The sequence below is a fragment of the Entelurus aequoreus genome, linkage group LG06 (assembly GCF_033978785.1).
Source record: "Entelurus aequoreus isolate RoL-2023_Sb linkage group LG06, RoL_Eaeq_v1.1, whole genome shotgun sequence".
Taxonomy (NCBI): domain Eukaryota; kingdom Metazoa; phylum Chordata; class Actinopteri; order Syngnathiformes; family Syngnathidae; genus Entelurus; species Entelurus aequoreus.
This window is the reverse complement of record NC_084736.1, coordinates 32,113,485-32,127,538: the sequence shown is the minus strand read 5'-3', so window position 1 is coordinate 32,127,538 and position 14,054 is coordinate 32,113,485. Positions and strand designations below refer to the sequence as shown.

Below are 14,054 nucleotides of genomic sequence, written 5' to 3'. Positions count from 1 at the left end.
GGAAAAAGTTTTCAGATGTTTTTGGAAAAAGATTCAGAAGTGTTTGGAGAAGGTTTCAGAAGTATTTAGAGAAAGATTCAAATGTTTTTGGAAAAAGTTTCAGAAGTTTTTGGAGGAAGTTTCAGAAGTTTTTTGAAAAAGTTTCAATTGTTTTTTGGAAAAAGTTTCAATTGTTTTTTGGGAAAGTTTCAGAGGTTTTTGGAGAAAGTTTCAAATGTTTTTGGAAAAATTTCAGATTTTTTTGGAGAAAGTTTCAGAAGTTTTAGGAGAAAGTTTCAGAAGTTTTTGGAAAATGTTTCAAATGATTTTGGAAAAAGTTTCAGATGTTTTTGGGAAAAGTTTCAAATGTATCAGTACAAGTTCTTGTTTTATTCTGGCAATTTAGCTGCCAGTTTTTCTACCATAAAAACAAGTGTACCGTCTTTCCATTTACAGTAATACACTGTTAAAAACAACAACCGTAGATTTTACAGTCAAAAACTGGCAGCTCAGTCGACAGAATTTTAACGCAAAAAGCAGTAGTAGTTTTTTTATTTCAGTAATATGCTGTAAAGAACGTAAAATGTATTGTAATTTTTAATAATTTGATGGGTAGTTTGCTGTAAAGTTAAGTATTTTTATTTATACAAAAACATGTTTGGAAAGTATGACAATATACTGTAATATTTGATACAATATTGGATACTATTAAAGTTAAAAATGTATGCACTTTCAAGCAGTACATATATTTTTTTCTGTCAAAATGAAAAAATGTTGTTATATTTAGTGAGAAAATATGAAGTACTTTATTGACACATAATATTTCCAGGTGTTTGCGGGCCAGATAAAATGATGTCGCAGGCCAGATCTGGCCCCGGGCCTTGAGTTTGACACCTGAGTTCTAGATTAAGAGTGTCCAAACTTTTTGACTTGAGGGCCGCATTGGGCTAAAAGAAATTTGGCCAGGTGTCGAAAACCAACTGTATTGATATATATATATATATATATATATATATATATATATATATATATATATATATATATATATATATATATATGTATATATATATATATATATATATATATATATATATATATATATATATATATATATATATATATATATATATATATATATATATATATATATATATATATATATATATATATATATATATATATATATACACTACCGTTCAAAAGTTTGGGGTCACCCAAACAATTTTGTGGAATAGCCTTCATTTCTAAGACTGTCGAGTTTCAGATGAAAGTTCTCTTTTTCTGGCCATTTTGAGCGTTTAATTGACCCCACAAATGTGATGCTCCAGAAACTCAATCTGCTCAAAGGAAGGTCAGTTTTGTAGCTTCTGTAACGAGCTAAACTGTTTTCAGATGTGTGAACATGATTGCACAAGGGTTTTCTAATCATCAATTAGCCTTCTGAGCCAATGAGCAAACACATTGTACCATTAGAACACTGGAGTGATATTTGCTGGAAATGGGCCTCTATACACCTATGTAGATATTGCACCAAAAACCAGACATTTGCAGCTAGAATAGTCATTTACCACATTAGCAATGTATAGAGTGTATTTCTTTAAAGTTAAGACTAGTTTAAAGTTATCTTCATTGAAAAGTACAGTGCTTTTCCTTCAAAAATAAGGACATTTCAATGTGACCTCAAACTTTGAACGGTAGTGTATATATATATATATATATATATATATATATATATATATATATATATATATATATATATATATATATATATATATATATATACATATATATGTATATATATATATATATATATATATATATATATATATATATATATATATATATATATATATGTATATATATGTATATATATACATATATATGTATATATATATATATATATATATATATATATATATATATATATATATATATATATATATATATGTATATATATATATATATATATGTATATATATGGTGATTGCGTGGTGATTGGCTCATGTGTTACCTAAGAGGTGTTTCCTTCTGTGACGGCATGCTGATACAATTTCGCTGCGTTTGTTGAGGGATGACAGGTCTGGGCGGTATATGATGAACAGTTTCTCTTTTAAGCATAGGTTGCATCTTTTATTACCACTGTTGTAAGGTGTGCTGGATGCAAGAATTTGCCATGTTATTGAATATTCAACATTATTGTCTTTGAGGTTCCAAATGTGTTTGCTGAGTTCTGTAGTATTTCGCAGGCTTTGGTTTCTGAAAGAGGCCTTGTGGTGGTTCCATCTGGTTTTGAATTCTCCCTCAGTTAATCCTACATATGTGTCGGATGTGTTAATGCCCCCCCCCCCCCCCCCCCCCAGAGAGAGGAGTTGTACAGTCTGATGGCGTGTGGGACAAAATAGTTTTTGAGTCTATTAGTCCTGCACTTGGGATGAAGCAGTCTAGCACTAAACAGGCTCCTCTGGCTATTGATAACGGTATGCAGAGGGTGACTGGCATCATCCATGATGCTCACTATAGTTTTTCCACAGTCCTCTTCTCTGCCACCGTCACCAGTGAGTCCAGTTTTATTCCGATCTTAGAGCCTGCCCGCCTGATCAGTTTCTCCAGTCTGGAGCTGTCCTTCATAGATGTACTCCCCCCACCCCCTCTGTCCAGCTTGTCCTGGAGAAGGCGGGGCTGGACAGATTGGCTCTCGAGAAGTCCAGGAACAGGATCCTCACAGTGCCATTTCCCTTATCCAGGTGTGAGTGGGCTCAGTGCAGCAGGTAAAGGATAGCATCCTCCACACCAACGCCTGCCCGGTACGCAATCTGCAGGCTGTCCTGGGCATGTTGCACCTGTGGTCTGAGGAGGCTGAGAAAGAGCCGCTCCATTGTCTTCATTATATGAGAAGTGAGCGCCACTGGTCTGTAGTCGTTCAGCTCACTGGGGCAGTTCTTTTTGGGAACTGGAACGATGCACGACGTTTTCCAGAGGGTGAGCACTCTCCCCAGCTGCAGGCTGAGGTTGAAGATCCGCTGGAGTGGTTCACCCAGTTCTGCAGCACAGGTCTTCAGGAGTCCGTATGTATGTATGTATGTATATGTATGTATATAGATATGTATACTGTATATTTGTGTGTATCAGTGGCGTGCGGTGACGTTCATGTCAGGTGAGGCACTGACTTTATCACAGTCAGATTTACAAACATATGAACCCTAAAGAGTATCTTATTCACAATTTGATTGGAAGCAGTTAACGGGTTATGTTTAAAAGCTCATACCAGCATTCTTCCCTGCTTGGCACTCAGCATCAAGGGTTGGAATTGGGGGTTAAATCACCAAAAATTATTCCCAGGCACGGCGCCGCTGCTGCCCACTGCTCCCCTCACCTCCCAGGGGGTGAACAAGGGGATGGGTCAAATGCAGGGTACAAATTTCACCACACCTAGTGTGTGTGTGACACTTACAAACTGTAGCACACAATAAAGCACATTTAATTAAAACAACGTCATTATGGTCTTACCTTTACTTATAAATGCGGGAGCGTTGTGAATGAATGAAATATGAAATCCGCGCTGCTTTCTGCAGGTGTACCTAATGTTGTGTCCCTGTTCACGGCTCCTCCGGCGCGCCGCGCGAGCATTGTTGTTTTTGCACTTTTTGGCTTCTTGTTAAGTGACTTTTTTTGGGTGGATTCGGTCTTGCACGTGGAGGGTTTGGGTGTGGGCTTTGGTTGGTGTGGCGCTCCCGTCGGGCGATGCATTCTGCGGCGGGAGTGTTAACCGGCACCAGGAGGCGGGGTTATGAGACGAGCCTCACACAGTGTGTCTTTGCAGCAGAGTTTTATGATCGCTCAGCACTAAAAATACGTTACACACATAAAGTTGTTGACAAAATACACTGTACATTATATACCTCAGCTAACTAAACTATGGAAATAATTCATATATAATATAATTCGTATAGCAATACAGTCTCACTGCACAGCAGGCCAGCAGTTAGCCGAGTCATTGCGCACAATCCATGTTGAGGGCGAGGCACAACGCAGTGACGTGCCTCAACTGGCTGCTGATCACCGCACCGTCTCTTCTCAGTATTTGAACGGCAAATGTGAAAATAAAAATAAAAATAATCTAAAACTGGTTAAGTTAAATGGAAAATAACTTTAGTATAATCACTGGATACATATAACAATTTAATGTTTTTTTTTTTCTTTTTACTTTTTTTTTCTTTCCATGATGGCAGGTGAGGCCGTGCCTCCCCTGCCTCTAGTGACTGCACGCCACTGGTGTGTATATATATATATATATATATATATATATATATATATATATATATATATATATATATATATATATATATATATATATATATATATATATATATATATATATATATATATATATATATACATCAGGGGTGTCCAAAGTGCGGCCCGGGGGCCATTTGCGGCCCGGAGCTAAATTTTTATTGGCCCGCGACACATTCTATAGACAAACTAAACAGGTCTCAAATAAGAATAAAGAACTCAATCAGTCAATTTAGAATAAAAAACTATGAACCAAATCCCCCAAAAATGGGACCTGAAAACCAAAATGGCCGACAACCTAGGTCTTTCGTTTGTCCTGTCATGATGAAAAAGTGAACAAACTTCTTGTGAGACATGATATTATATATACAGTACACACACATATATATATATATATATATATATATATATATATATATATATATATATATATATATATATATATATATATATATATATATATATATATATATATATATATGTGTGTGTGTGTTTTTGAGTGTACTAAAGCCCTCAAAAGCGTTTCAGTTGACGCTATAGCAGCAATATTAGTAAATACAAGCTTAATTTAGAGCACAGTTAATATGAATACAAATAAAATCATTATTAAAATAATCATGAATGATTTTATTGCTTTGTTATCTATAACAAAGCTAAGATGTAGAAGTGTTTTTCAAATGTTAGCATATGTTCACCTACATTGTTTTGGTTTGAATATTTTTCTTATAGAAAATGTATAAAAGTGGCCCTCGCATCCTTCAATTGTTCCTCTATGTGGCCCTCGCTGGAAAATGTTTGGACACCTCTGATATACATAGTCGAGGTTTCTGTGGTTTATCCGTTATACAGTGCTCAATATCGGGGTAGAGCGGAATATATATTAGGTCAGAAAAAAACAGAGGCAATTTCATCCCTACAAGCCTGTTTCGCAGGTTTCCCTGCTCTTCAGGGGTTTCCTCTGATCCCCTGAAGAGCAGGGAAACCTGTGAAACAGGCTTGTAGGGATGAAATAGCCTCTGTGTTTTTTCCTGACATAACATTATATATATATATATATATATATATATATATATATATATATATATATATATATATATATATATATATATATTCCCGGGCGCGGCACCGCTGCTGCCCACTGCATCCCTCACCTCCCAGGGGGTGAACAAGGGGATGGGTCAAATGCAGAGGACAAATTTCACGACACCTAGTGTGTGTGACAATCATTGGTACTTTAACTTTAACTTAACTTAAATATATATATATATATATATATATATATATATATATATATATATATATATATATATATATATATATATATATATATATATATATATATATATATATATATATATATATATATATATATATATATATATATATATATATATATATATATATATATATATATATATATTCTCCCCCCCAAAAAGGCAAAAAAACTGCACTGTTATGAACCTGCAATATTTGAAGCACAATGCAGCAAGGGACTATTTGTAAAAAAAACAAAAAAAAAACGTACAGTATGGTTAGAAACATTTTAAAAATCAAATAAAATGTCTGAGATAGAGCGAGGCCGCATACTTCGAAGTGCAACGTGACAAGGAAGAACTATATAATGTTACAATGGCGTTTACTGGTAATTACTGCCTAATTAAATGTAATATCAGATTGTCACTTGTGACATGACATATCAATCACGTCTGCCAATGCGCATGCGCCGCACATCATGTCACCTGACGTTTATTTGCGGGTTGTTGTGTGCTTGGCCGCCACAGGAAGTGGAGAGCATTTCCTGTACGCGCGCGCACAGCTCCCGCTCCTCCCCCTCCGGCGTGCACGCGCACCGGGCTCTGGCAGCTAGCGGGCAGAATGCTAGCAAGCTAGCAGTAGTTCAAGAAGAAAATGGCGATCACGCAGGACGAATGCTGCCCTCACTAGATGCTGCAAACGCCTTGAATTTCTCTTTTTTTTGTAGCCTTACCAGTCGGCTTTCCTCTTCCACTCTGTTGCACTTTATACTTCAATGAGGTAAGGTTCGTTTTTGGTTGTTGTTTTTTTTGTATGTTTTTGTCCCCTGTCCGCTTGATGCGGAGCTCATGTAACCTTAGCGGGCTTATATCTCCTGCTGGGGATAAAGTTGTTGTTTAGTCGGCGGAGCTAAGCTAACACGCCAGTCCCCTCGAATGTGTGCAACAACAACAACTAAAACAGCAATTTGAACTCTTAATACTGGCAGATTACGCTTTTAATGCTAACACCGCGCGGCAGGTCATTTAAATAAAAAAAATGAAATGCTAGCTAGCCCATTAATTATAAAGCTACATTTCCGACATACTTGTGTGCTCAATGCGTATTTTCAACGAACTAGCGACGGTTTGCATTTAACATTCGGTGTTTTTAACGCGACGGCTCTGCAAGTTAATGATCTGCTTTAGCACTGTTAGCATGTTAGCAGGCGTTAGCATTAGCAGCCATGCTAATGTAAGCACGCAGATTGTAATGCAAGCCAGCAGCCTTTAATGTTAGCTTCCCGTGTTGTTGCTTTTTTTTCCTATTAGAATGCCGCGTAAATTTTCCTTCAGCGGTTTAAAAGGCCAATAGTCATCGGCTGGCCCGTGCAAGTAAACACGGATGCATTAGTTTGTGTGTGCGCACACATCACATCTTTTTGTGTGTGGAAATAAAAGACGATCACGGGCGTAAAAAATGTTTTGCAGACATTGTTAGAAGAGAGTCTGGGTTGCGCTGTGAAAGTATGCGAGTGTTGAGGAGCCATGTTGGTTTAAGCCGAGTCTGCCAACAGCTGAGGAGATAATGGCCGATCAGGACCTGAGCTGCAACTCGCACCTTAACGCACCCCCCTCCCCCCGGTCTGCACCAGCCAGACGCACATCTAGTCGGACCTGAACCGGCAAGGTTTTTTTTTGCAGAGCAACTGGCTTTCCGACATAATTGGAATTATCCGCACAACATAATAACGAATAATTGCCGGCTGGTGTTACTGTTGCTATTCTTTATTTTCCGCCAACACCCACTATGGGTCAATAAATAATTTGTTTTGGAATTGGTGGACTTTAGTACGTGTGAGTATTAACCGTATCTGTGTTTCTCTTTTCTAGATTCGGAATTGGAAGCCTTGCCACCAAAGAAACTGAAGCATCTTAACAGGTTGGTGAGTCACCAAACTGCATAGAAGTGTTTTATATTGTTTGTAGGCTTGTCCCGACACCGATATATTCTGGCACCGGTACCAAAATGCATTTTGATACTTTTCAAAATAAAGGGGACCACAAAAAATGTCATTATTGGCTTTATTTGTACAGATAATCTTATATAGACTTAGACAAACTTCATTCACCCACAAGGGAAACTGTTCCACACAGTAGCTCAGTTACAAAGGATGGAAAGGATCATGCACCAAAAGAGGGCGAAAACAAAAGGTATAAAGTAGACTAAAAATGTACCATAGTAGCAACATAAACTGTAACATGTATGTTATATTTACATATTATATACACGGTATACAACATATATTATATTGTTATATAATATAACAAATCCCAATTACCATGTACAATATTACAGTATATGTAACAGCTGCAGCATAAAATACAGAGTAGATCCAGCAGAAAGTATACATTATAAACAAAGAGAGGTAGCTAACATATAAGCGGTCATGTAATACACAAATATAATATATTATACATTATATTAATGTATATTGAACATGGGTTTTTTTTTCAATCAAAGAACATTTTTTGTCATTAAATGGAATAGTGAACTTGTTTTTTAGTAAATAAATAAATGATAAATGGGTTATACTTGTATAGCGCTTTTCTACCTTCAAAGTACTCAAAGCGCTTTGACAGTATTTCCACATTCACCCATTCACACACTGATGGCGGGAGCTGCCATGCAATGCGCTAACCAGCAGCCATCAGGAGCAAGGGTGAAGTGTCTTGCCCAAGGACACAACGGACGTAACTAGGATGGTAGAAGGTGGGGATTGAACCCCGGTAACCAGCAACCCTCCGATTGCTGGCACAGCCACTCTACCAACTTCGCCACGCCGTCATGTAGTAGTAGGTAAACAAACAATGACTCCTCGTTTGTCTGCTGACGTATGCTGTAACATATTGTCATTTCCTGTTCTCTTATTTTGTCAAAATTATGAGGGAAAAGTGGTAGAAAATGGATTATTAATCTACTTGTTAATTTACTGTTAATATCTGCTTACTTTCTGTTTTAACATGTTCTATCTACACCAGGCCTGGGCAATTATTTTGACTGGGGGGGCAAATTTAGAGAAAAAAAGTGTCTGGCGGCCACTATATCTATTTTTAGGAACACTAATACAAAACCTCACAAAAATTACTGATTAAATGCTAAAAACGTTATGACAGATCGCCTTAAAAAAATGGAATGTGATTTTAAATTTTTTTACTGAATGAGACACCCAGAATATACATGGAAATAAAGAAGGTGGGGTTTACAATATTAACTATGAACGATAAAACACTGAATATTGACAAAATATGAATGTCACATCCCCTCTCTCCCTTTTACAATCAAGCGAAACGCAACAAAAATGCAACAACCACACTGAAATATGAACGCGAAGGGTAAAAACCCCCCACCTACAATCTGACGTATCTGATACATCACTAAGCTTTAGAACTTTGTTGTAAAAATAGTAACTAGTATATCATGCAAAAGCGCAGATTCAAACCATTGAAATACTTTGTATAGTTCCAGACTTACAACAATTTGAAAACATCACTGCACATCATAATGGCAGCTACAGTTTCCATCTTAAAGATCTACAAACATTTTTTGGGAATGTCCGGCGGGCCAGATGCAGCCCCCGGGCCTCAATTTGCCCAGGTCTGATCTACACTTCTGTTAAAATTTAATAATCATTTATTATTCTGTTGTTTGATACTTTACATTAGTTTTGGGTGATACTACACATGTTGGCATTAATCAAAAACCAAGTAGTTACAGGATCATACATTGGTCTTTATTAACAATTTCATGTCTCTGGGGTTGTATTTAATGACTTTAAAGACCTACTGAAATGAATTTTTTTTATTTAAACGGGAATAGCAGATCCATTCTATGTGTCATACTTGATCATTTCGCGATATTGCCATATTTTTGCTGAAAGGATTTAGTAGAGAAAATCGACGATAAAGTTCGCAACTTTTGCTCGCTGATAAAAATAGCCTTGCCTGTACCGGAAGTAGCGTGACGTCACAGGAGGTAATATTCCTCACAATTCCCCTTTGTTTACAATGGAGCGAGAGAGATTCGGAGCGACAAAGCGACGATTACCCCATTAATTTGAGCGAGGATGAAAGATTCGTGGATGAGGAACATTAGAGTGAAGAACTAGAGGCAGTGCAGGACGTATCTTATTTCGCTCTGACCGTAACTTAGGTACAAGCTGGCTCATTGGATTCCACACTCTCTCCTTTTTCTATTGTGGATCACGGATTTGTATTTTAAACCACCTTGGATACTATATCATCTTGAAAATGAGAGTCGAGCACGCGAAATGGACATTCACAGTGACTTTTATCTCCACGACAATACATCGGTGACACACTTAGCTATTGAGCTAACGTGATAGCATTGTTCTCAAATGCAGATAGAAACAAAATACATAAATCCCTGACTGGAAGGATAGACAGAAGATCAACAATACTATTAAACCATGGACATGTAACTACACGGTTAATAATTGTCAGCCTGGCAAAGCTTAACATTGCTTTTGCTAACGACGCTGAAGCTAACTTAGCAACTTAGCAACCGGACCTCACAGAGCTATGATAAAAACATTAGCGCTCCACCTACGCCAGCCAGCCCTCATCTGCTCATCAACACCTGTGCTCACCTGCGTTCCAGCGATCGACGGCGCGACGAAGGACCTCACCCGATCATCCGTGGGGTGGGCGGCTAGCATCGGCTAGGCGTCTGCTATCCAAGTAAGTAGTCCTTGTTGTGTTGCTACAGCCAGCCGCTAATACACCGATCCCACCTACAACGTTATTCTTTGCAGCCTCCATTGTTCATTAAACAAATTGCAAAAGATTCACCAACACAGATGTCCAGAATACTGTGGAATTATGAAATGAAAACAGAGCTTTTTGTATAGGGTTCTACGGGCTCCGAATACTCCCCTTGCCCTCGTGACGTCACACGCATACGTCATATCCAAAGGAGTTTTTCAACCGGAAGTTTAGCGGGAAATTTAAAATTGCACTTTATAAGTTAACCCGGCCGTATTGGCATGTGTTGCAATGTTAAGATTTCATCATTGATATATAAACTATCAGACTGCGTGGTCGGTAGTAGTGGGTTTCAGTAGGCCTTTAACAATAAAAAAAGGCAAAAGATTTTGTGATAATAAAAAATATCGATGTAATCATTGTGGTGTCGACTGTGTACAGCTTTTGTACTTCGTATCATTACAGTCGATGTATGTATAGATCCAGCCATTTGTTTACTTTGAGGAGCCGTATTGCATCCTCCTACGGTGTGTAGGAAAACATGTTTAGCTATTCCTCGTCCTGCAGGGATGATACTTGTAAGAAACTGACTTTATTTGAGGATTAGGGATTTAAAAGTAGCTTAAACACTACCGACTGCGGATGGACGTTAGCCGCTAGCTAACTAACGGCTTACAAGAGCAAAAGCTAAGCGCTTCTTGCAGAGCGGCGCTTCAGTGCCTATAGCTTCAATTTTATCGTCCGTTTTAAGCCAAAACGTGTCCATTCTCACTTTTAAGTCTGCACACTGTTTCTTCTTGTAAGTACTCCACGCGTGTGCGTTGCCTAACATGTGCCTCTGCTCGTTTTACCAGCAATGTCGCGGCGGCGTGTCATGTCTGGGGTGAAAAATACTTTTTCAGAAGCAGTATAGGATCGTTTTTTAATTCATTAGTACCGCAGTACTTTATTAGTATCAGTATACCGTACAACCCTAATTGGTTGATATTTATCATTAGTATTTCTTATGATTTATGTACATGGTTTCCATAGGTCATTAAAAAGCATTAAGACATTAAATGGATTTTGCGAAAACTTTAAAAAGCATTAAATACGATGTCCAGAAGCGTTAAATAAATGGCATACAAATCGTAGGATGAACCAGCAAGTATGGCGTGATGGCATTGGCAACAAAAAAGACGACAAAACAAACCACCTGAAAAATACACTTCAAAGTGTTGAATATTGAAGGGCATTTTTTGCTAACATAGATTTATAGAGTCCATTTTGTTTGTTTGTTTACCTATTTAGGAGATTGAAAAAATATAGTAATGGTATTTATTGCATTTGAAAGGGTTACTTGCATTTTTATATATTGTGATTACATGAGTGCTTAATTTGTTTATTTCAACTATTCAACATTATTCGTGTGAAATGCTTACAATTGTGTCTGTACAGACGGTTGTATGCTTTTGACTATACTTAATAACTATTTGCAGTAGGACATGTTCTTTGAAATGGCATTACAAATAATTAAATTAGACCTGCAGAAACCTGGTATGAAAAATAAGCAGATGAAATATATATTACATGTAAACATTTTTATTTGAAATGTAATATTCCTCTGATTATATTGCCCCAAGCTATCAAGGCAGAAAGGAAAAGAAATGTCAGAACAGGCATGGAGAACACTCAAACAGCGTAAACAAAGTAGTAAAATCACATTGAACACTTAACAATAAGCTCTTTAAATGAATGTGCAAAAATGACTGTGTAAGAAATGCTTAATAAAGTGTAAAAGAGTGCGAAGTTTGAAAATAAAAGCAAAGAATAACTTTTCTGCAGGTTTAGTGCCAGGAAGTTATGACTGTGTAACATTTAATTGGTCTGTTATTCTTAAGTATGGAAAGGAATTTGTTATGCCAGAATTATTTAAATATTATTGGACCAAAATACTAATTTAAAGTAGCACAATTTTTATATTTTGTAATTTATTTTGTTTATATAATACTGCACTTTAGTTCCTACGTGTTGTTTCCATATACCCGAATAAGGAACATGTGTGTGTATATATATATACACACACACATGCACATATGTGTGTGTGTGTCTATGGGTGAGGGCCGACATCCGGGCAACTGAGCTACATACGGGTTCTTCGAGCCATAGCAACCAGACTGGCGTTGAAAACAAACCGTTGTCATTACTCTTTAACCTGTCGACCTACGCTGGTTAAACCTGTCATTCTGCCTCCAAAATGCCGAAAAACTGTGTTGTTTTTGGTTGTGCTAACCACAACTGGAAACAGGGAAAACAAAGGTTGTATTTTGTTTTGCCAAAGCGTGATAAAAGCCCACAGAGACGAGACAAATGGCTCGCAGCTTTACACCGGGAAAACGAACGCTTCTACTTGGACGTCAAGCAGAACGCCAAAGGCCGCTTCTTGAAGATAGCCGAAGTCGGGGCCGGTGGCAACAAGAGCCGCCTCACGCTGTCTATGTCGGTGGCGGTCGAGTTCCGCGACTACTTGGGGGACTTCATCGAACACTACGCCCAGTTGGGTCCCAGCAGGATGAGCCGCGGCGGGCCCTGAAAAGCGAGTTCCTAGTGCGGGAGAATCGGAAGTACTACATGGACCTGAAAGAGAACCAGCGGGGACGGTTCTTGAGGATGCGGCAGACCGTGAACAGGGGGCCCGGCTTGGGGTCAGACCATCGCGCTCCCGGCGCAGGGACTTATCGAGTTCCGCAACGCTTTGGCCAAACTTATTGACGATTACGGCGTGGACGAGGGGCCCGCGGAGCTGCCGGAGGGCTTGTCGATGACCGTGGACAACAAGCGCTTCTTCTTCGACGTGGGCTCCAACAAGTACGGCGTGTTCACACAAAGTTGTTGATAACTTCCGCGTCTCTTTCTTAGTAGCGCGCAGGCTAAGCTAACTAGCAAGCTAAGCTAACTAGCAAGCTAAGCTAAGCCTGAGAAGCTTTAAAGTTCACTGAGACGAGACTGACGCAAATAATACATTTTCGTTTTTTCACACGATATGCGAATAAGTAAAAATGCGTAAATGAAGGATTTAACGCCGACTTCCAAGCCACAACGCTCGTTAAATGCTTTTTCTGTCAATGCTGTGTTCGTTGTGAGCTGGTTTGTTTTCAACGAATTCCCGGTTGCTAGGGGATTGGTAGGCGGAAGTGACGTAGGTCCGCCCTCACCCATTGCCCCCCAGGCTGTGGTGGCAGCGACGAGGTGGAGACGTGATGGCGACAGGCCGAGTTACACCGATCCTTACACCCACCCACCCCCTTCCCCCTGGAGAGTCACCACCTTAACTAACACATTTTCTGGGGGAAACACTGATATGTATGTAGATTTGTTAGTTAAGGTGGTGACTCTCCAGGGGGAAGGGGGTGGGAGGGTGGGTGTAAGGATCGGTGTAACTAGGCCTGTCGCCATCACGTCTCCACCTCGTCGCTGCCACCACAGCCTGGGGGGAAATAAACTACAGACTGCAGTGAAGTAGGCCGGCTTCGTTGCATGAAGAAGTCTACAATTTTTGGTTGTTTTCCGCTCCATTTTCTGAATGGCGATATACGATATATATCTCGATATTTTTTCCGTAAAGTAAAAACAAAACAGTCCTAGTTACCTGAGATATACTAAGTATGTCATTATTATGACTTAGTAAGTCAAAATGATGACTTACTAAGTCAAATGAATGACTTACTGTAAGTAAGCGTTTGCAATAAGCGTTTGAAAAAAAGAGTTAAAAGTGGGGCCACATGC

General features: G+C 38.6%; 1 protein-coding gene and 1 pseudogene across 6 annotated transcripts in view; both read left to right on the top strand.

Moving 5' to 3' along the window:
* The first annotated feature begins 6,062 nt into the window (after positions 1-6,062).
* Positions 6,063-14,054, top strand: part of LOC133652122 (trinucleotide repeat-containing gene 6A protein-like) — a 98,970-nt gene continuing 90,978 nt past the window's right edge. For 3 of the 6 annotated variants that reach the window (XM_062050529.1, XM_062050531.1, XM_062050527.1), the window contains exons 1-2: positions 6,063-6,306; positions 7,398-7,446. The gene's annotated coding sequence lies outside the window, so the exon portion shown is untranslated. Of the gene's footprint in view, positions 6,307-7,397; positions 7,451-14,054 lie in introns of all 6 variants that reach the window. The other 3 variants (XM_062050532.1, XM_062050530.1, XM_062050528.1) reach the window with 2 other exon arrangements.
* LOC133652124 (transcriptional activator protein Pur-alpha-like) lies at positions 12,184-13,464 on the top strand (annotated as a pseudogene).